Below are 8,859 nucleotides of genomic sequence, written 5' to 3'. Positions count from 1 at the left end.
TCGCATCGTGGTGTTCGCTGCCCCAAATGGATGACACCGAATGGTGGTGCCGGTAGTGCGTCCCGGTGGTAATTAGCGGGAAAAGTTTTATGATTTTACAAGCCAATCCCGGCTCTCGACTCTTCACTTGGCGACTCTTCGGTTCCGGTGGTTAGCTCTTGGTAAACCCTGCTCGAAGAAAGTTGTCAAATAACATTTTTATACAGAAATTCAGCATCAGACGGTGAATTAAACGCAACCGATTTTATGTTTCAACAAGTTTCTAAACGAACATAACTTTTCGGATCGGTCTAGGGATATTGCAGAAAAAAGCAGATAAAATGTTGCTTTGATGATTTTTCCACGATAATCTAAAATTGTAATCCTGGGTGACTAAATGGCTGACTTGGCACTGACTAATTCTGGCTACTTTTCAATTTTTTCCTGGTCGAAGCTCACTCTAGTATTTAATTTTATAGTCTTGGTTTCCTGATTACTGGACGACCAATTACTTTCAATCAGGTTTAGCTTTGTTTGAAATAGCATAAAGTGTTGAAATTGGTTTTATATTAGAAACATTATTTCAATATTAATTCTAAATAAACGATTCTGACCATTATTTTATGATTTTTGTAACATTACTAATTCTCGCTTTCTCGAAGGCGCTCGTCGCTTGAATTCTTTGAAAACAGCTAAACAGAAAAAGGAGGGACACAATGTCTCAATCTGTTGTAAAAATTGTTGCACAAAGCAGATATCTGTTTCACCGTAAGTTGGCTCGTGCGTTCCATTTTTAGAACATGAGCCACAAGGTACATGAATCAACAATAACATGAAACATCGTTTATTACATCAGCCTCACATGATACACCCATCATATCCACTCTACAATCTCCTCGGGGAATTTCGATGGACGCAAACGAACGAACCCGGTGCAAGTTGAAGGAAAAAAAATGTTTGGAGAATATCCGCACCACCGAGACGGGGCTTCTGAAGAGTGGTGTACCTTCGCGGAACGGTGTTCGCAAAAATCACAATCGTCCTTGGAAGGATAGAACCCTTCCCCGTGTCCCGTCAAGCAATTACGCATCCGCTGAAGGATATTGCGTACCTTTTGAACCCCGGGCACGTCGCCTGCTTCCGCACAGGAAACCATTCCGCTAGGAGCCACTCGGTGCCTCCGGTATCCTTCATCGGTAGCGGCAGCATCCGTGTTTCGCGTCCGCGAAAAGGATTGCGCAAAACGGTGCGCGGCCGGTTGGGTGCCGCATTCAGCACGCACGAGCTTCACGCACCAAACCGGAAACATTTGCTGCGAGCTGCTCACGGTTCGCAGCGTGCACAGGCAATATCGTAAAAATAAATAGCAATAAAGTGACTCGACGATCCATCGCGGCGCACGGCGGCGACGGCGGCGGCTGAACGTGGCCCAAATGGTTGTGCGATGAGCTGGGAGCCGCTTCCCTAATGACGGGAAAGGAGCGTGCTAAGGAGCGATTTGTGTGTCTCCTTCCTTATTTATGGACTTCCGAAAGCGATCCGATAACCGATAGTTTGCATGCGAGCCCGGCAAACCCTTTTCTTGTGGCCTCGCGTTACAGTTCTCGTCCATGCCATTGCCAAAAAGTCCCTCCGCGCGTTTCGCTCGGCGCTGTAATTGACATCCTTCAATTTGGCGCGACTCGGAGATAACTCCGAGCGGTGCCGCGCAAGAAAATGGGTAGTGCGGGCAGCGGTACGACAGTTTTGGCAAAACTCGATTAAAACCACGTGTCGGAAATTACATCCCATTGCGAAAGTACAGTAAAGTAGTCATTTGCTCTTCCGCTCGATATTTTTCGGGTGGCAACAGGGATTCCCCTTTCTTATGGCGAACAGCAGGCCTAGATAATGGCAGGCAGGCAGGCAGTTTTATATGCTGAGTTCTTATGCCGTATTTGCTGGGGCATTATGTAATGTAATCGAAAATCTTTTTGGATCAAACAGATCCAATCTAAACCACTAAACGAATTTCGAAAGTTTGCTAAAGCAATACTCGAATTGTTAACGAACATTCGTTTGATGAAGGAAACACTTAACCTGCCGGATGTCCTACGGCGGACGAAAAATAACGGTAACCAGATGTCCTCGATTATCGTTTTGTGGGCCTGACTTAGCACCGTGTTAGTTCTGACTATTTGTTAAACTAAAAAGGCCTAATAAAGGCTAATTAGGTTAAACTAAAAAGGCCTAATAAAAAGTAAAAAGGCTAATTTTACAGTCTATAGTAGAGATGGGAATCGAAACGAAGAATGTGTTGAAGACTATTCCTAAAACCCACTTAACTAATGAAGACAAACTAGGAATTACTTAAAAGATTTTTCTAGCTATAAGTGTGTTCTCCATATTTCTTGAACACAGTAGTATTAGAGAAACGCTGCCTTTTTAACCCATTAAGGTCATCTCAAGGCGATTATTCTTTACGGTGAGGTGGTAAGATGAAATCAGCTATCATTTTCAAACTTTTTCGATTTCTTTTTGGACCTCGAAATACTGCGTTACTCAATTAGTTATGCGCTTGAATATCAGCGGGTGTTGGTGCTACTAGCTTAAATTTAATTTGTTATGGTGGTACATTCTCCATTCGTCATTTTAGCGTTAATTTAGTTAAGTTTCCCTAGCGACTTCCGTCTGTTTCCAGACAAAAAAGTAGCATGCGAGGAAAGCGATATTCACCAAATGATGAGGTCATAACAGCGGTAGAAGCGTATTTTAGATTTTCACTTCAAATATGAATTTTATCAATTGGAATCTCATCGGAACTATAGTGTATGGATGTGAAGGGTGGCCATTTCAAACCTTTAGAATTGTGTTTTTCTTATTGAAGCGCATAACTTATTGATCAGTCTAGTATGTCTCAGTTTCGGCAATCTACTCTCTAGCTGAGCTAACCTTCTTGGAAATGGAACATGCTTGTTAAATCCTGGGAGCAATCACTAGTCGCAGTTACCAAATTTGCAAAATATACAGGAAAATTTTATTTCACAGCATGCAACGCATTCGTTAATTTTATCGCCTTGTGACAGGAAATGTGTTTGAAAATACCAAGAGTTTCGTCCAGAATATCGCTTTAACTCACCAATATGCTCTATTTCCTAAGGAACACGTCGCTCCACTGGATTCGATACTTCCTTTAAACAACGCACCCCAAATTTTACATTTCGACGTCATTTAGGCAGAAGGTTGTGACAGTTTCAAAAGGTTTAATTGTGAAAATGCTTCCGCAAACGGGCAGGTATAGGCCGGTTTCGCGCGCCCCACGACACGCGTTGTCGTATGCATACGACAGCTGTGAAAATTAGTTTCTCACTATTCGTGCGCCACACGATATGTGTGCGATTCCGGTATGTTGCGGTGAGCCCGTGGAACTCCGACAGCTTGGCGGATGCCGCCAGCGTTCACGTGCGCGGTCTGTTTCGCGGATCGGAATTCGAGGCTGCGTGCGAGATGTCGGCAAAGCGTTTGACATCGCCACCGCAGCGCACCGTATGCCGCGTGAAAATACCAGCGCACCGCGGGGTTTTTGGGGTTGCTTTCACCGGTGCCGTACGGATTCTTATGCAAATGAATAAATCAAAATCTATAAATTATTGAAACTCGCGCACACTCGCGACGCGGCACTAGTTTTTGGGTTCGACTTCGAGAGTCCCGGGCAGGAGGGCTTTCTTTATTCGCGATCCTCTAGACAGCGCCGGGGTTGAGCTCCGGTGGCCACCGAAGAAAGTCAACCCTTTTCAGCGAAAGAAAGCACCAAACACGGGCACCGAGGGGTTGAAGCTACCCCCAGAAGAATGGCGCTGGGTCGCGCAACTTTCTCTCTCTCTCTCTCTCTCATATTGAATGACGATTTATTATTATTTAAATTCAATGCTCAACAGCTCCTCGGGCTCCGGCTCAATGGCATCGCCGAAAACCACTCCACAATCTCCGATGGCCAAAAGAAAAAGGTCCGCGCGGCGCTTCGCGCGAAGGGACCGAAATAAAAGAATTTGAATGGTAAAACCTTCCACAAGACAGCGACTCACACAAAAAGAAAGAACCCCGCGGGAAGAACCAACGAAGGGACTCCGCCGCTCCGCAGGGTCCTGAAACGCCTCGCTCAGCCGCCGGTAGATTTATTAACGTCTTAAGTGCGGTGCTGAAGGGCTTTTCATTACGGATTTCCACCGGTCGTCCAGCATTCATCGATTCCGTCATTGTTCGGCGCTTCACTCGCCGATTCTTCGTCTGCTGCGCACCGGGGGTTTCGATTCAAACGTTGGCGGAATTGCCGGAAAGAAAGTGTAAATAATAAATTCGTAATCATAATCTGCTCCCGGATTCCTGCTCCCGAACCCGGAGCCCGATAGTTTACGCCAGAAGTTCTACAATCTGGCACGATGATTTTTCACCAGCCAAACATAACTTCCTAGGTGCCTAGGCAAACGCTTCGCGTTCGCGGCATCGTACCAAAGTGCTCGAGCAAAGTTCCATTCAACGATTCATAAACTGTATGTTTATGGGGTGTAAACAAGCGTAAAACAATAATTTTGATTCTCTCCTAGCCCGAGACGGTGCTGCCTTAGATGGAAAGAAGACCTAACCGGCTATCGAAGGAGGTAAGCTTGGGGGATAAAGGTTCCCGGTTTACGTCCGTGCGGTGACCGTATTTGGTCATATCTTCGGCATATTTACTGAAATACTGTGGGAGATTGATATTTGAAACTGTTCATGTCTATAGCAACATTTTACATAAGAACCTCTTATAAATTAAGATAATGTAAAATAGAAATTTGTTCGAGTTTTCCTTTGGAACCTGGTTCTGGTGGTTTTGCTGTATCTTGTGGGTCTCATATTGTATTGTTTAGTGGTTAGGAAGGGTCACAACCGGAAGCCCCGGGTTCGATTCCCGGTATGGGAAAGTATTTTTTTCTGTTTAGCTTTTTCTTTATGTGTCACGGAACACCAAAAACAAATTCCGGCATTCTTTAATGCTTGGGCACTTTGGCTGAGGCACTGTGAAAGTCTTTAATCTGATGCAAATGAATGGCTGGTTGTTTTAACCTTTACCCGTGCTGTGCCCACCAGAGACAATTAAACACTTTTCACACCGTTTAAATCAATTACCAGGTTCCCAGGAGCGTCTTCAGAATGATTGATCATTTAGCCCGACAACTTGCATAAATTCCCGCTATTATGTTTCCCCAGACCCCGCGTTGGTTGATAAATGATGCTTTCGTTTTGGCGTGTTACTTCACTTAATTATCCAATGTTATCTAAATGGTTCCCGGTTTTGATTTCCCGAAATTATCGGCCAAGATCAAAGGCAAACACTGGGCACCGCACGGCAATATCCCCATCCGGCGAATAACCTCTGCTAATAGGCGCGCTGTCTGGAACAAGGAACGTGATTGCGTTACAATCAACAGCCATCAAGTGACACCCGAAAAGTGAGTGGTGAAAAAAGCGCCACAACCCACCGCCTTAATCGTAGATCAGAAACGGCCCAACCCAACGATGGCGTTCGGGAAAAGGGTTTTCCACTTAATTCAATTATCGCATGACTGACGACGGGCGCGTCGGTGAAAGTGACACCGCTCTCTACCTTCGCGGCCTGCGGTTTGGCTGCGATTTTCCCAAATATGTTTATTTTTTATGCGTTCGTTTGTCGCCCTGCCTGCTGCCCTGCTGCTGGTCGGTGGGCTACCCAGCCAACCGTCGTCCTGGTGGCTTGACGTGTCGCATGCATGTTTTAATATGTAAATTTCTTTAATTACTCCGTCAAAGCGGCCCGCACGAAATCCACCCGTGGGCTCTTGAGATTTGCGTGGCTCTGTTACAGTTGGCATTCGATGTGTTTTTTTTACGGTTTTTGTATTGAGCCGCGCCCGAGAGAAGGGACCGCGCTGTCAACGGTGCGGAAAATCTTATCAATCACTTTCACTCGGCAGACTCGGCCCGAACCCTGGCCGACGCCGTGACGCCTGAGGTCCGCCATCCGGATATCCGGAAACCACAGCTTGCAGGGTGCTCAGGCAGCTCTGGCCCTGTTGATTTGGCATTATGAAGTCATCAAGTGGAACAAGATAACGTCGTGGTGGTTATGGGCTGAATGGGCGTAGCGGTTGTATTTTTCGGAAATGATACAAACCATCACTGACGGAACTCATGCTAATCAGCTGTAGGGTTTAATTTAAATTAGATTCACACTGTACAATGCACATTGTCCCGAACTTAAGATAGCAACGCCAGTTCTAAATTAAAGCATTATTTAAATCAATGGTAGTCTCCAACAATCGTACCGAGATGATCTGATGATCTAATGACATAATAAGAATAACGCAAGCCTCAAGTTTACTTACAGTTCGATGGTGTGTTCTATTTGCCTTCATGTTCCTTCTTTTAAAATTTCTTAAGTTTTCTATTATTTTTATTAATGTTTGTCATGAATGTATAGTATTCTGGGTTATTCTTCTTTTGTTCTTTCATTGTGTACTTTTTTCCTATAATTAAAAATGTATTCTACTGTACTTTAACCGCACATTTTTTACGGAAAACGATTCAGTAGATTATGTTGAATCATTGTTAAAACATTCGTTGCCGTTGAACCGATCCCTCGGTTCTTATGGGAAATACATCAATTCCTATCAATCCGCTCTAGTTCGTAATAATACACAAATGTTTTTTTTTATGTGTGAAACATTTCATTCAATTTTTAATTCCTATTTTGAAGTTCGTATTACTTAAATTTTTCTGTTCTTTGAAGGTAAAAGTTAGCTGTCACTTGTCATTGTTTTCTTCCACTTTATTTGTTTTTGTCTCCTCATGTTAGAATTTAGAATACAGGTATTTTATTTGTTATTTATTGCTAGAGTCTACAGGATGGTAGTTATTTTTATGCTATTTTGGTTTGGTCCGAAATTTGTTTATTATTGTTCATTCGTTCATTTTTATTCATTTTATTCGTTTCGTATTTTGATTTTGATTTTGGGTTGTTTTGCGATTCCAGAAAACTTGGCGAATGAGCCCTTTTATCAAACTTGTTCCTCAATAATGCCGAACCCACAAATGCAACGCATTTTTTCCCGTTCTTACATTGTGCTAATAACTCACTAATTCAATAACGAAAAACTCACACATTTATTAAGTTACCTAGCGGCGGATATCCTGACGCCCGTTCCACCTTGTCCCTTTCATCCCACGATGGGTAATGAAAAATTCCACAACTTCAATGCCCGTGCAGTGAACCGTCCTTTGCTGCCTGCCTTCAGCAACCAGCAGAACACTTCCCCCGATGTCACAGGGTGACTTTCTCTAATCTCTTCCCAACCGGCTCCGGATGGCTTCCAGCGATTAGCTATCCAGCGGCAAGTATTTCGCACGCTTTTTTGTCGGCTGTCGTCAACCTTCGCACGTCGAGCGGAACGTAGACGGCTCCTGCGCCGTCAATGCAAGACGCTATCGACGTGGCACCGATACGCACCTACGATAATCGGGATTGATGAAATTATTAATATTAAAATATTTCAATATCCTTGCTGGTGCCCCGCCTGATCCGGCCTAGATCCGAGGAGCTGAGCCGGGGAGTGCCGAGGCAATAATGTGCGCCCGGGGTTGGAATGAAATTTTGCATACACACCGCCACGGCCATCAAATCCGGGAAGATATGTATCGAGTCGTGTATTGTTGTAGACCACGTCGGCAGAAAAATGGAATGAAATCCGCGAATCTGGCAATTCGCGACCGACTCAGGGAGGGATTCAGACGAAGCTCGTCATGGGAGAGTGCCAGCAGTCCCGTGGGTCGCTGTGCCCTCCACAGCCGAACGACACAGGATTTCTAGTTCGCCCAGGGCCTTTGGCCTTCGGCTTCCTCGGTGGCGAATGTTGCGAACCGTGTTGTGATCAATTAATCATCGCCCCTCAATCAAGTTATGGCAGACAGTTAAACGGTTGACGGCTGCAGTTGGCCTTCCCGAGAGCCCAGTCCCGTGGGGTGAAAGTCGCGGGGAAAGCCCAGGAGCCTAGGAGTCCTTCCGAGGAGGGCTCCAGCACCGGAGGGAACAATCACAGCAGTGACAGAAGTAGGGAGGGTTCTCATCGATGTCCTCTCCGCAGGTTTCGTCGGTGTAAACTAGGGGTACCGCACGGACCTGAGAAGCAGCCGCTCGACACTCTATTTGCGATCGAGATTCAAGTGGCCGGTGTCAGCGGACTATTGTTCTCATGGGCGCGGTCTCTCGCTCTCGCTGGTGAAAATGATTATTGATGGACTCATCGATATTGTCATTAAATGTATCGGAAATGGATGTCCCTTCGAATGTCCCAACGAGGGTACAGGACACACATTATGCTCTGTTGATTGTCCGTTTTATTGGTAGAACCCCGACAGCAAACAAGCTTCGGAGGACCTTTCTCTCAAGGTCCGTTCTAACCCGGGCTGACCCAGGAACAGATGGGACCCCAGAGGACGCATTTCACGATATTAACACGCAAACATCAAAACATATTGCACCATGAAGCGGCACAAGTCAGCCCATTCGTCTCAACGTATCGTGGAATCGGGGTCGACGCCATCGGAGCGCCCCTTCTAAAGTAATTATCCTTTAAAACCGTCACAACATTACCTGGTCGCCTAGCCCACGGGCCCGGGTGTTTAGGATACACTTTCCGCACCGTTCCGAAAGGACACTGACCTGATGATGTTATTAATAGCCGAAGGACTACCGAGACTGACCCTTTCTGGAGACGTTTTAACACCGGGCTCCTGGAGGACCGCTTCATCCATCTTGCTAATAGCATTCAAGTGTCCGAACTGTTTGATAACAGGCGAACTACCGTGGGACCCGTCGAGGTTCGCGCC

Source organism: Anopheles bellator, chromosome 2, assembly GCF_943735745.2.
Source record: "Anopheles bellator chromosome 2, idAnoBellAS_SP24_06.2, whole genome shotgun sequence".
In the NCBI taxonomy this organism is placed as follows: domain Eukaryota; kingdom Metazoa; phylum Arthropoda; class Insecta; order Diptera; family Culicidae; genus Anopheles; species Anopheles bellator.
Note: the sequence above shows the minus strand (reverse complement) of the source record.